Source organism: Netta rufina (assembly GCF_964035555.1).
Source record: "Netta rufina genome assembly, chromosome: Z".
Lineage (NCBI taxonomy): Eukaryota > Metazoa > Chordata > Aves > Anseriformes > Anatidae > Netta > Netta rufina.
Genome location: NC_140126.1, coordinates 1,650,692 through 1,666,637, shown reverse-complemented (window position 1 = coordinate 1,666,637; position 15,946 = coordinate 1,650,692). Strand labels below are relative to the sequence as shown.

Genomic DNA, 15,946 nt, shown 5'->3' with positions numbered 1-15,946 from the left:
AAATATGATGCAAAAGGCTTGCAGTTTGAGATAAAGACAGAGAGATGACTCAGAAATTATTTTCATGGGCAGAACAGACTCAGCATAAGGAGATTAACAAAATTTATTGCCTATTACTAACAAGCTAGAGAAGTGAGAAACAAAGAAAACAAACTAAAAGCACCTTTCTCCCATCCACCCTGCCCACTCTCAGTATACTGCCTTGTGCTAGAGGGAGTCTTTCTTGATGGTGTACCAGTACTGCTTAGCAAGAGACAAAACATGGTGTGATACCAGTGCTGTTCTACCTACTAATGCAGAACACAGCACTGTCTGCACCACTGTGGGGAAAGTAGCTCCATCCCAGCCAGACCAAGTACAAAGTTACATATTTTTAATACTTGGTAAATGCTGTTAACCCCAATATTGTCTCTAGAGGAAAATCACTTTGGTAATTTTTTTTTTTTTAATACTACCCCAGTTGCATCATAGTCCAACTTAACTAGGTATTCTGGATAGTATTTACACAAATCAATCATACTTGTGCATCAGATTTATTGTGTAATACACTATTATTAAAAAAAAAAAAAAAAAAAAGTATAAAGATTTTGATCTTTTAGTTTTTAAAAATTACATGCTGCCATTCAGCTGTATTCATAGTGACTATGGAAGAGGCCTCCCTGAGGATAACTACTGAAGTTTTCGCCATGGCTGCCAAACCAATACATAAACACATAATAAAGAAACAAATCACAATGTCTGATTGGAATTAAAAATAAAAGGTTTTGTTTATTTTTGTAACAAATAGAAATTCCTAATAAACTTAAAATCCTAAAATTCTCCAAAATTGTAATAAATATGCTGGAAACTGAGTGTTATAGTAATATATATATATATATTTGCACTTAGCTATATCACAATTTATTAAGTAACATTTAGTCATAGACCCAGGATGGAAGAAATGTAGCTTTATTCACAAGAAATTTGAGTTGACTGGAATCCATGAAAATGTTACAAATGTTCAAAAGACTGGAATCCATGAAAATGTTACAAATGTTCAAAAAAAAAACCAAAACACATACACTGGGGTTAGGTAGAGGTGACTGGTCATAGGCTGAAAGTCAATATAACTATTTAAATGTATGTTTCAATTAGTTAGCTGTTTTAATTGCTATACAATATTTAAATGATTGGGAAATGACACTAATTGAGGGAAATTAATGAACCTGAGCATCTCACAAACTAGCTAAGGACTCTAACCAACTTATAATGAATCCTTCCTTTCTCAAGTAAATTTTCAGTTATGTTATACAAAGTGAAACAAATCCAACAGTCAAGTTAACTCCAGCTGAAATATATGTTTTCTGAAACAACATGGACTGAAATTTCAGCAAATTTTTAAAGAGAAAAAATGTCTACCTTCACATCTAACATTTCTTTACTAACTGAAACCTGCAATTGCTCTATTTGAAGGACCAGTTTAATGAAATCTATTGCTACTTTCCCTTTGGAATAAGAAAAATATATGGTTCAAACCCTACCCCCTGCCTCTGAGAGACAGCTGACAGAAAAACAACCATCTGTCTTTTGTTCCAGAACTTCAAAATATAATTTAGAAGTCTGAATCTTAAAAGTTTTCATGGTTTTTACAAACTGTCACCAATTGCTTACCCAATTTGCTTTCTGATTCATTTAAAGAATACCTAACTCATGCAGCAGACAAACGATCCTGTTAACCACATACAGCTTGGTTTCTTCTGAACAGATTGCTTTACCTTTGAGTATCTCCTAGGTTCAGAAATTTTAGGAAAATTACCTGAGCCTTCAGGAAAATTGCTTTACATAACTTAGAACAGGTTTTTTCTCTGGACGCATAATTCCAGTTTATGTAGCAAGACAGAAGCACTCATATCCTGTCCAACCCTAAGTTTCCAACATGCCACCTAAAGTTAAAGAACTGAATAAGCACAAAAGTTGTCCTGAGTATTCAATGGTCATGGTAATACCCTCATTTATCAGAACAGAATCAGCTGAAAGGTAATGGTTTCAGCTACAGCTAAAGGGAAAGGTTTCTCTGAGGAAAAGACCTTCAGCAGTTGAATACGTGAATTCCCTTTGCTCAGAAACCAGGGGTGGGGGGGAGTATAGAACATAACATAGATTTTAAAAAATGTTCCTTGTTTTTTAAGTCAATTTCACAATTTATTTATTTATTTTTAATATATATATATTTTTTTTTTAAATGAATGCATTAAAATTTCAGTATAGCATCTATGGGGCCACTTTACCAAAAAAAAAAAAAAAAAGTATTCCATCTGAATTACCCTATCTGTCAGTCACAACACATTAAAGCAAAGATGAAGTTTTGTGTTTCTGTCCTGTACATCTCAGATACCTTGCACAGCAGAGGTTATGTACAAGAAATTCCACATTTTGCAAATTCTGTGTATAAATACACCCATTTTTAAAACAGCATTGGTTTAGTTTAATGTTTTTCCTTATATTAAAAATAAATAGATAAGTAAGTAAACAAACAATTAAATAACTAAATCATAGAGTTAAGGAGATAGTTTTACAAAATTTTAGAGACAAGATGTATTAAACATTTATTACTATGTTAATAAATTATTGCATATTTAGTATAGACAAATATAAATGTTAAGAAGCAGCATTATAAATTCATAGTAATTCAGAGAGGGTAACTGTGCAAAAAAAAACAAACAAAAAAACAAACAAAAAAAAACTTGTTCAGCCTATACATATTATCTGTGTGCAGTGACACTGATATTTTCTATATTATCTATTGTCAGATATATTATTTCCAAGTACTCTGTATATTTGGACACTTTGATTTCCAGGACACCTGTTTGTTTCATCATGACAGATTTTTAGGCATCTCCATCTGATAACTGATAGCGGTTTATGAAGAATAAAGTCATGCCTAATGTGATCTGCCTAGTTTGCTCAGAGAGGCAGAGGCAGCTAGCAGAAATGCTCTTCATATGGTTTATGCCTACACATTTTGAGACTTCTGAGGGCCTGAACCACAAATGAATTCTATTTGTTTCACTACCTGCTGCTTTTCCTTGCCAAGATTTTATTATTTATTTATAATTATTTATTTATTTATTATTTTATTTAAGCAAACTACTCTTTATCTGATCTTGATCTTCTTCCTTTCGGAAGAAGGTCTTTTTCAAAAAATCTGTTGTTAAAACTGAAACTGGAATTCTCAGAGGATAACCAGAACTCGTGATAAATATTTTTCCTCTCTCCTGGGACAGCCTAAATCAATAGATTAGCTACATCCTGATTAAATCCACAGGATCTAAAAAGAACGAAATCGTTTGGAAGCATTATACTGACTTTGCCATAACATGCAAAATGTCAGCCACTGGGACTTAGACAATTTCTCCCTCTCAGAACACTGGGTGTGCACATACATCATCAAGCCTTGCAGAGGAACAGGTTGCACACAGTGCTCTGCAGGCAGATCTGGAAAGGAATGTACATCATTTAATGCCATGTGCAACAATACTGATTTTTATGTGCCTGATCCTTGTCTCAGCACAGAGCCGATTTGGCTTAAAATGAATCTGGAGAACTACAAAATTTTAGAAAGATGTTCACTGAATCTCTCCACTCAATGAAACGTCTTATGTCAGCTGGTGAGGGAAACACTGAGTAAAACTCACTCACATGTGAATCTTGGCCTAAAAATACTTCAATGACAGCTCTTTGTCAAGGGTTTGGCCCCCAGGCCCCCTCCTGATCACCAGGATAAGAAACCTCTGATTCCTTTAGTGCTTGTCACCTACGGCAAGAGGATTAGTACCCTCTGAAAGAAGTAGGTTACATGGCTTTGTTTTCTCAGACAGAAGGAATTAATATATTCTTTATTTTATTTTATTTTATTTTATTTTATTTTATTTTATTTTATTTTATTTTATTTTATTTTACTTTATTTTATTTTATTTATTTTGGCACTGGATTACGATGTGAAATAAGGAAATTGGGTATAAAATGTGGGAGTTGGAACACATCTTCTCCTGTATGTCCTTTGATATAAGAAGCAACACTTTCCATTAAACCCTACTGAATGTTGGTGCAGCAAGCATTTTTTAAGAGCATGTGTACCAGGTGTACCCTATGACGAAAAGGAATGCCTAGCTTTCAGCTGGAAAGCCCTCACTCCGTGAGGATGGTGCACAAGCAAGTCTGAGTATCAGGTCTGATGTAGAACAACAGCTGTGTTCAGATTTACCAGATATTCCGCAATCTTGGCTACTGGACATGGAAGTTAGTTCTGAATGACTGTTAGAAGTTGTAAGAATGCTTCCCAGACCAAAAAGGGAGCTCAGTCATCAATGGTATGAAACAGTGGAAATCCAGATGGAGTTCAGGGAATTAAACTGGCTTATAGCCAAATCTGTCTGGGCTCCCCAGCAGGTCAGCTGCCTCATCTGGGATATGCTGGCTTCTTTACTGTCATCAACAGCAGAGCCAAAGTCATTTTTCAGAGAGAATTAATTCTGAAAATTAACAGGAAAATGATATTGGCACTCCATGGTATTTTATAAAAATAATATTATTGAAACTTCCTTTTTTTTTTTTTTTTTTTCCTTATCCATGATCCCTTTTTCTTTCAAACTAACAATCACAATTAATGAATTGAAACCATCATGAGATACTGTTGTGATTATTTTCCTTTCAAAATCCAAATAATACTGCTGCATGATTTTACAGATCTATAAATTAGATAACTTTAACTCTAATTTAAGCCACACACAAAGCCACACACTGTATCAAAATGTGGCTTTAAAGCAGGATATTAAAACAGAATAAATTGATAAAACTGATATTTGAATAAATACATATGCATGTACAAGTGGAGTCAGATAAAAAAAAAAAAAAATATATATGGTAAAGAAAAAAGAAAAAAAGGAAAAATGAACCTTTAAATCCATAGCAGATATTGTGAAATGTTTAGAATTGCAAGTTTAATGAAAAAAAAAAAAAAAGAATATTTTATAACACTGTGAAGATATTCCATTTAAATAGGGCATGTACATCACCTGGCAGCTATGATAAGTAAAAGGATTATTGTTTCAGATTAGTAGTATTTTTATATCCATCCGTGGCTAAGTAAATGCAGATTGCCTCAGATGAATAAATATGCCCGATATGCATCGGTAACTATATAACTTCAAAGTTCCCTTCTGTTTTCAAAATAAAAAGAGGAGTTAAGATCATGAATTTCATTTTCTGTTGTTTCTAGTTAGGTTTATCCAACATTACTTAACCATCTAGAAGGTATACTATACCCATGTTAACACTGAAATATATGTTTTTTGTGAATAATAAACTTATTACTCTCTGTTACTTTCTATAAAATTCCTGTGCTTTTCTTAATGATAGTTTATTTACCTCCCAGTAGGAAGTATTATGCTAAAGTTTTATTATTTATTCTAAAGCATTTTTTTGATGAGTGCAGGTATGTAGTTCATGTAAAGAAAGGTATTAGTTCTTAAAAGCGTGTGTGCATTTATGGGTACATAGGCTAATAGAAAAAAATAATACCCACTGCCCTGAGAGCACAGAGAGTACAATTAATTCCACGGTCCTCCTAATTTGTTCTAAATTTGACTTGTACCAACAGCTTTGAATGTAGTCCTATCCAGACAGGATAGCAGGTTGCGAGCTTACAAAATAATCTTCATGACAATAGTATCCATGATGTCAATACCTTATCCTGAGCTTCTTAGCCCTCTCTGTTCACCCAAGAACTTCCACATATTCAAACTCTGGATGCTGTGTATGATCCCATATTACTACATTTTCTAAAGAATCTTTACATTCTTTACAAAATACTGCAATCTCTATAGTCTAATAAAATGACCACAGCAATTGCAACTAAGATATCTGTGCATATAACCACATGGTTAATTCATTTTAGTTTCTTATGCAGATACACTGTTCCAGTCGGTGCATCCTTAATTTGGTTTTCATAAATCAGTAACAAAGATACCAGAATAGATAAGGGGCTGAAAAATAATATAATACAGTAAAGTAAGTGGACTTCTAGATTAGTTCACAAAGATCACGAGAAAAGAAAACATGTAGCTATTATTAGAGAAGGTGGCAAACAAGCCTAAAAACAGAAAAGCAGAACATAATAACAAAATATGCACCAGTTGATCATGGAAATTATAAAGTGATAAATATGCTAAAAAATTGAGACATTCTTGCCTCCACCGATTTGTAATATTAAATAAATCCATATAAATATGGCCAGGACATGTTTAACATACCTGATTTTACTCTTTTGATAAGATGTTTGTGTATAACTAAAGATGTAAAACGAGACAAGCATTTATTTTATTTACTATTTTACTATTATTTACTATTTTATCCCCGAAGTACTGGATAGTTTGAACAATCTTGGTCTTTCTGATGGATTCAACTCCACAAGAGCCCAGGTATTTAAAAATGTATGCTCTTTTTAAATGTTTTTGTTTGAAAACTGGAACCTTCTCTTTCACTGGTTTGGAAAAATGATAAACATCCTTGTGAGTAACTCTTTCAGAGCTCATTCCTGATTTTTTTAGATTGACTTGTCAAGTATTAAGTCATTTGCAATCATCCTCTTGCTCATTGAATTTTATTGAATCAACTTTGTAATAATAATGTCTAAACATACACATGATGAACAGTAGAAGCAAAGAGGAAATACAGTACTTTTTTCCAGAATCTTATCTGATCTCTGAATTACATTAACACTTAGAGGAACTTTGAATGTGTGGAGACACCAATAATGCTAGAAAATGCACAGGAAGAAAAAAATAGAAGTAACGGAATAGAAGAAGTTAGGAAAATAAAATCTAAATACTCTAAGTAAGTCTCAGGAAGTATCATGTACTTCATTTTCATTTTTTTGCAAGTTTAATAAATGAAGGTAAAAGAAAACCAAGCAATGAAAAAATTATTTGTTAAAGGGATACTTTGCCATGAATGTGAAGGTAAGATATAAGTTATGAACACACTTATGTTGTAAATTTGAAAATATTTCTAGTCAGCAGATGAGGGATTTACTGAAATTGACTTCAAGCATGGATAGAAGAGGGAAGAAACCTGTTTTATTTTAAGGTGCTTTGTAAGTTAAAGGATTGCCTGGAATTAGTGATATTGGTTCTTTTGGAGAATTTTTTCCTATAGTCTCAAATTAAGTAGTGAAGACATTAATTTAACACAAGATATTTTAACATTGGTAACACCTGTAACCAGGTCTTTAACTAATGTCAGTAATGGAAATGGATGGTTGCTTTCCTAAGATACTACCTGGTTTTCATCTCAAACATTTTATAAAAATCCTCTTGCTTCTCAGGGGGAAGCTTCCATATGGAAAACATTGCTTTGTAATCAAGACAATTTAAATGACCGTATGTTTATAATATACCTGTGTAGAAAAAAAAAAAAAAAATGAAAAAAAAAAGGGAAAAAAAAAGAATTTTAGAGAGCTTCATACACAATTAAAGCATTCAAAGACAACCTATCTGCACTCTGTTGTTTTGTCCAAAATTTTTTGCACTCAGGTACTGCACAGTATCTTTTTTTCTATGCTTTACTAAGAAGTCTGATGAAATATGTAATTTAAGCAAATAGTATACTTCCCCAGCTTATTTATTATTATTATTATTATTATTATTATTATTATTATTATTACAGAATCACAGAATTTCGAGGTTGGAAGAGACCTCAAGATCATCGAGTCCAACCTCTGACCTAACGCTAACAGTCCCCACAAAACCATATCCCTAAGCTCTACATCTAAATGTCTTTTAAAGACTTCCAGGGATGGTGACTCCACCACTTCCCTCGGCAGCCTGTTCCAATGCCTAACAACCCTTTTGGTAAAGAAGTTCTTCCTAACATCCAACCTAAAACTCCCCTGGCGCAACTTAAGCCCATTCCCCCTTGTCCTGTCACCAGGCACGTGGGAGAATAGACCAACCCCCACCTCACTACAGCTTCCTTTAAAGTACTTATAAAGAGTGATAAGGTCACCCCTGAGCCTCCTTTTCTCCAGGCTGAACAAACCCAGCTCCCTCAGCCGCTCCTCGTAGGACTTGTTCTCCAGACCCCTCACCAGCTTCGTCGCCCTCCTCTGCACCCGCTCAAGCACCTTGATGTCCTTCTTGTAATGAGGGGCCCAAAACTGAACACACTACTCGAGGTGCAGCCTCACCAGAGCTGCAGGGGGACGATCACCTCCCTAGCCCTGCTGGCCACACTGTTTCTTACGCAAGCCAGGATGCTGTTGGCCTTCTTGGCCACCTGAGCACACTGCTGGCTCATATTCAGCCAACTATCAACCATCACTCCCAGGTCCTTCTCTGCCTGGCAGCTTTCCAACCACTCATCTCCCAGCCTGTAGCTCTGCTTGGGGTTGTTCCACCCCAGGTGCAGGACCCGGCACTTGGCCTTGTTCAACTTCATGCAGTTGACCTCAGCCCATCGGTGCAGCCTATCCAGATCCTCCTGCAGAGCCTTCCTACCCTCAAGCAGATCGACACACGCGCATAGCTTGGTGTCATCTATTATTACTATTATTATTATTATTATTATTATTATTATTATTATTATTATTACTACTACTACTACTACTACTACTATTATTATTATTATTATTATTATTACTACTATTATTATTATTATTATTATTATTATTATCATCGTCATCGTCATTTATTTATTTATTTTTCATCTGTGGATGCTGCATTTAGACCACAGAACATTTTAGAATAAACAACTGACAGCAGAAGTCACTTGAACCAAAACAGAGGGAGTCCGAATGATGAAATAATGTTGTTACCATCAAGTATTTCACAGCAGTGTGAAATAAAATTGCCAAAAAAAATAAAAAAGCAAAAGTTAGAGAGGTTATTTGACACTGGTAGAGAGATCGTGCAAACCACCAGCATTCCATGATGCCATATAGCTAATGTAGGTTATATGGATACCAAAACCCTTATTATGTGGGAGTATGTGTATGTGTCCCACTGGAGGAATCCAAAATCAATGGAAATACCCATTTCCTACTGCTGTAGTATGTGTTGTGTTAGATGGACACTGAATGTGGTTGAATGTTATATTTACCAGAAGATATATAAGTAGCATTTAAGGCATATCTACTTGTGTTAAAAAAGATGAATGAGAAGAAGATATGTGTTTTACAGAAGTAATTTAACCTGTACTGGGAAAGTAAATAGAGAATTATTATTTATCCTCTCACCATATAAGGAATCAAAAGAATTATCAATTAAATATCTATTAATAAAATATTTTTCACACTGAGTATAGCTAATTGCATGATTTTCCCACGACGTGGAAAAGGCAAAGTATATTGTTGGATTTAAAAAAAAAAAAATTTTAGAAAATAAATGTTCAAATAAACTCAAAGATCTTAGCCCCGAGGTTAAAATACTGCCTTCAAACTGCTGGAGGGTGTGAAAATATTCAAGAAATTTACTATAGTTTATCTTGTTCATATATTCTTCCCAAAACAGCCACTACGAGCTAGATTCACTGATAGGATAGAGGCCTAAAGTCACTGTTGTTCTCATTTGGTAAAACCATTTTTACATTGTTATTCTCTGCAAGAAATAGAATGAGAGCTTTACTACACACTTTCAGGAAGGGATGCTGCAGAGTTTTTGAGCTGCAATTATTAATTTTTTAGCAATTATGATGTATTATTTATTGTGTGTTAGCTGTGAAATGACAGCAAGCTAAATTTTATTTCTCTGTATTAAATTCATTCTGGAGTAGTGGAAAAAAAAAATATATATATGGCTGTTGATGTAGCATGGCTTTTTACACTGTTGCTAAAGTGATAGGTTCAATTACTGAACCTGATGCCCCCAGCAAATAGTAAGTAGCCAACAGGCAGACTCTGAAAGCCAAAAGTCTTTTAAATTAAATCTCCCTGGTAATATTAGAATAAACAAACAAATCCCCAGATGCTTACATTTTAAATAGAGACAACTCAAGCTTCTAGGACAGCCAGAAGAGAAACAGAGAAATCTCCTGTGTCCATTGAGTTACTAAAGATGAAGACTTCATCTTGGTTAAAGACCGAATCACAGAAAACACTGGAAAGGCTTCTGTGGTCACCAGGAAAATTATTTCCATCACCTCCAAAGCCTGTCTTATTTTGTTCTTTCAACAGTTTATTTTCAATATTGTTGCCTTTATGATCATCTTCCCTGCATGACCATGTTCTCAGTGGTGCTGGTAGCAAACCAAAGCTACTTGTTGCCCATCCACAGGAGCTCATATCCTCAGTTTCAGATTTTCTCAACTGTTTGATTTGCTTTTTGGGTAACTTCACATTTATCAGGCTTTTTAGTGTGTGCATGTGTGTGTGTGTCTGCTCCTCACAGTAACCTCTCCTTAACTGTGTCTGTCAGTTCTGACTTTCACTATCTTGTATCCTTTTTGTCCGCTGGGAATCCACACTTTCTTGACATGAATTTTGTGAGGAATTTCTTTAGAGGATCCCAGCTGATCCCTCGTTCCCTTACTATAAAAATAAAATAAAATAAAATAAATAAAATAAAATAAAATAAAATTAAATTAAACTAAAATAAAGTATAACAAGCAAACGAAACTACTAGGGAAACACAATAAAATTAAGCCTCAAGAGCTTAAAAATAAAAATAAAATAAAATATTTTTAAAAAAGGAAGACAAAAAAAAAAAAGATAATTTATAACAATTGAATTGGGATTGGAAATTTTGTTGTCTAAGCTTCAGAACAAGAAAAAGACTATCTCATGTTTTGTACCTTTTACCACTGTAAAGTAAGAGCAAACTGGAGGTGACAGAGTGAAGGGACAAATGGCTTCCTTTGGAGAATGTACACAGTTTTGTATTCTTTTTCTCTTCTGTATCAGAAGGAAACAAAGGATTTGATTCAGAGTTTTCTATGTTGTGGCAATATCTACCACCAGGGTAAAAGAATCTATCTGCCTGAGAAAGACAGATAAAAAAGGCAGGAAAATAAATAAATAAATAAATAAATAAATAAATAAATAAATAAATAAATCTTTAAGTTGTTCTGGTACCACTTGGAATGAATAAAATCATTAATTGTAGAGCATCTCAAATTGATCTTTCTCATTTACATTAGGCGTAGACACAAGTTCTTACTACTTGTATTCAGAGTGTGGCCAGTGAAAAAAGACACATCACTTACTGGTTACAGCTGTCTAGAAGGGGCGGAAGGACAAAAAGAGAAATTGAGCAAAACTTCACTCTGGACTTGAGAAATTTTAAAAAAACCTTTAGCAGAAGTGCTCTCACTAAAGAAAAGTTCTCTGTCCTGTGAATCAGCAAATTCTAGTGAAAAATGGTTTTATTAAAAACTTCTGACTTACTTCAAGACTCAGTTTCTGGTGTAGTCTAGGAAGGCAGAATGCACTGCATTCTAAAAATCATGGTAAAAATACTGTTCAGTGTTTAAGGAAACAGGGGTGCAGAATAAACTTGTATTTATTCCCCATGTAAGAGACATCATTGTAATGCAGTACAAATTAACAATAATGACAAGGTAGATTGCTGCCACTTATGCACCATTTCACCCACAGTATCTGCTTGACCCCCACCAGAAAGGTCTCCCACAAATACACCAAGCATTCCCTACCTAGTTTAGGCTACAAGATTTGACACGATGTATTAATAAACAGAAAATAATGTCTGGCAAATGTTGCTCTTAGAGCATTTTCCCACCCTGTTTCTTCCATCAAGTTAAAAACAGTAAGAAAAGTTAATGTGTATTCTACTGTACTTCAGCTGGAAAATTCTATAGTACCTTAAGCCTGCCATTAGTGAGCAATCCAAAATCTAATGACATAAAAAGGTTCTAAAGCAGACTCTACTATAATGTGATTTTTAAAACAGAATACATTGAATAAAACTAGATAAACTCAATTTCCTAATGTTATTTCAGAGAACAATAAAGAAAATCCTGAATTGTTACAAATGGACATATTTTGATTAAAGTCAATGGATAAATCTCCTAATTTTATAAAAGTACAGCAAACAAGAGAAATATAAAGGCTAGTTCTTTATAGAAACATGCCCTGGTTTGTAGCTACCCATCTCAAGCATTATTAGCTCACTATGAAAAAGACTTTCAAGAAAATATAAAGCTGTTTCATTCCATGGAAAGAAACCTCTCAGCAACCACATGTATTTCTCTCCCTTTTTTTAACTGCTGATATGTGCCACATAATGATAACTTGAGATGTTCTGGCTTGGTCTACTGCTGTTTCAGGGAGTGGTAAATTGGCATTGTTTGCAGGTTTCCTAACATAAACTATCGGTTAGCTCCTGTGATACCTTCTATAGGAAATTATACCCCATACATCAAGCAGTGATGAATTGGCAGTGACAGCATCTGTATTTTCTTGTGAGTGGGAGAACAGTTTCTATTCTGTAACTGTGTACCAACTCTTGTGTATTTCAAACCCATGGTCTGGAAAATTGATGACACATCAAAATGAAAGACATAACTCTTTCATTTAACTCCTCACAGAAGTCATATTCTGTGTTAAAATGCAGTTCACTTTTTTTTTTTTTTTAATTAGTTTATTCATTTTTATTTTCTTACTGACCCTGTAATTTCTAAAAATATCAGCTATTGTTATATCTTGTAGAGGATAACATCCAAATTCTCAGGTACTGTCATTATTCAGTTCCCTTCAATTTAACAGTGTTGGGGTGTCCTTGTTGTCCTTGCTGATCTTCACAATGACCATCTGTATCTCTCTCAAAAATTCAGATTTGTTTTTTAAAGGCATTGGCGATTAAAATGATGAACTTGTTTCCTGCTTCTCAATGAACATTAAATGAAATGAAAATACCTCCTTGAATGAAAACCAATTTGGTTGAAATTCAGGAGAGTAAGCTAAAGAGAGTAATAGTAAAATTACTGGTTTTGTTTGATAGTATCATAATTATTGAAAATATCAAACAAATTTATTATTTTTGTTGTTAAAATAAAATATATATATATAAAAGAAACATCCATATTTAGTCATTTACTATAAATTATATGATTTATAGATAATTTCTCATCCTTTTGACCTTTTAAAAAAAATATATATTTACCTGGGTAGCTTGAAATGCTGGCCTTCTCTTTCAGTGCAACAAGTAGACAAATTTCAAGTTATTGTTGTTTTGCTCAGAAATTCTTTTATCTATTCTTTTAAAATCAGACATATTTTTCTAGTGACAACAATGATGTTTAAATCATATTTAAAGGAAATACGCTAAGAAAGAATGTGTTTCCAAAAGCATATTGAGAGGCAGAAAACTAACCACATGACAATCCTAGAATCTCAGTAAAAAATTGAATTCATTACAATTTTTTTATTATTCCCAGGATTCCATCCCAGCAGTTTATTTCCTATGCATATTTTTAAATATTTATCTCAGTGGAGGTAAATATCACACAATACAAATTATATGGGTTGAACAATGTTCTCCACTACAGACACGACTTTGAACTGAACATATTTTCCTTGTCAGATCTCTGCAATGTTTTTCTCTCAACTCATTAGGCAACACATCACAATGAAGTCAAATCTGACACATTATCACACGAACATGAGTTCCGAATGTCTTTTCTATTGTATTAGAATTCCCATAAGATTAAGGAAAGAATAGGCTCTTCAGCTGTTTCTTACCCTCCACACACACACACACACACACACACACACACACACACACACACGCCTACACACAAATTAAAAAGCCTGATAAATGTGAAGTTACCCAAAAAGCAGAAAATCTGAAACTGAGGATGGGCATGCTCCTGTGGATGGGCAACAAGTAGCTCTGGTTTGCTACCAACACCACTGAGAACATGGTCATGCAGGGAAGATGAACATCATAAAGGCAACAATATTGAAAATAAACTGTTGAAAGAACAAAATTCAAATTCTGGGACAATCATTTTCCCTTGTCAACATTGTCCAAGTCAACTCCTAGATTTATCACTCTTTTTCAATACTCTTGCAATGTTAAAATATGCAATTCAGTTGCAGTGTCAACAAAACAATGGAAAACACAACAATGGAAATAAAATGGAAAACTGTGAGTTATCTCTGAGGACAGTACTGGCTCTAGGCTTTCTGTTACTTTGACATTAAAGAAGGCTTAATAACCGCTGTAAAACTACTGAAGAAGGCTTACGCGATCATGTGAATCTGGAGAGGTGTTTCTAGTTCTTGTCTCTGGTAATAGCTCTTTATCCTTGACTGTTAGGTTTCAGTTAGGATAGGGTTAATTTTCCTCCTAGTAGCTGGTGCTATGTTTTGGATTAGGATGAGAAGAGTGCTGATAACATGCTGATGTTTTAATTGTTGGAGAGCAGTGCTTACACCAAGCCAAGGACTTTTCAGTTTCTCATTCTGTCCTGCTGGTGGTTAGGCTAGGGGTGCAGCAGGAGCTGGGAGGGGACAGACCCAGGACAGCTGACCCAAACTGGCCAAAGTTTATATAGGGGTGGCTAGCCAGGGTGAGGGGCTGGCTGCTTGGGGATGGGCTGGGCATTGGTCAGTGGGTGGTGAGCAACTGCATTGTGCATTGTTTCATACACATTATTAGTGGTAGTACTATCATCATCATTATTATTATTATTTTCCTGTCTTAATAAACTGTGTTTATCTCAACTCACAGGCTTCACTTTCCCATTTCTCTCCCCTATCCCAGATAGTGAGGGGGGAGGGTGAGCAAATGGCTGTGTGGTGTTTAGCTGCCGACCGGGTTAAACCACAAAACTATCATAAACATCTCTTTTGCCTCTGTTTCCACACCTGCAAAAAACAAGACAAATAAAAACAACAACATGCAACAGCAATGTTGAAAGTGATCACTGAGATTTACAAGATTGCTGCATGAGGTTTGACTATGAATGCATTCGTTAATTGCTCATCTAAAAGCAGGTTAGTAAGGCCATCACATTTTTAAGAATAAACAACCAATTCCTTCAACATCCACAAGAAAGCAGAGACATGAGCTCAAACAACTTACAAAACAATTATGAGTTACTATTACTGTAGAGATGAAGAAACTAAAATATATAAGGTTGATGAAATAAATAGTTACATATCCTCTCTCTCTGTTCTCCCTCTAAACCTGACAGGAAGTTAACATCAGCAAAAAATGCACTTGTATTGTCTGACACATGTATATATGGCATTATGATGATATATTGACAACAGGGACAGGTGCAAGATATGTTTTGGGGTGAAAGGTAGCACTTCAGGCACTAAAAGAGGTGATTTATTATAGCATCTGTGTGACACTGAAAAGGTCAGAAAGCTGCAAAACACACACAAGTTCTAGAGGGCTGACTTGTATTTTCAAAGAGAAAACAACATTAGCCTATTCAGGTTTGTAACTTTGGTACAAGTAAGAAATGTTAAAGCTATAAATATTAGCAACATGGAAAGACTTGAAAATGTTCTTTTTCTGCAGCTGGAAAGGGATGGCTCATGATTCAGAGATAAGTTTGAGAATACTTAGGGCCCCTAGAAAAGTCTGAGTCCTACACTTTAATTCTTTTGGGATAAACTTGCTTTCATGTGTTTTGCAACACAGTTCCTTCCTTGATACTCCTGTCATTTATTCAGGTGTGAACCTAGCTGTCTTAGGGGTTTATGCATCACCTAAGCTGGATGGATACACAGAAGCCATATTTGGTGACTCTAGCTCGTTCCATGCAAAAACAGCAGCAGTTAAAATAACAAAAACCAAAACCAAGCAAACAACACAGACTGGACTTAAAGAAGGCAGAATCATTCTGAAGCTTTCTGAAGCTTAATTAATAACAGGGTATATCAGGATAGTACTGATGAGTAAAATCATTTGTTTGAACTATGAAAAAAAGTCCTTAAAAC

General features: G+C 34.6%; 1 protein-coding gene across 1 annotated transcript in view; it reads right to left on the bottom strand.

Moving 5' to 3' along the window:
* The window catches only part of RIT2 (Ras like without CAAX 2), a gene marked incomplete at both ends in the record, with an annotated part of 201,176 nt that overhangs the window by 134,459 nt on the left and 50,771 nt on the right, over nucleotides 1-15,946 (bottom strand). The window lies entirely within an intron of this gene.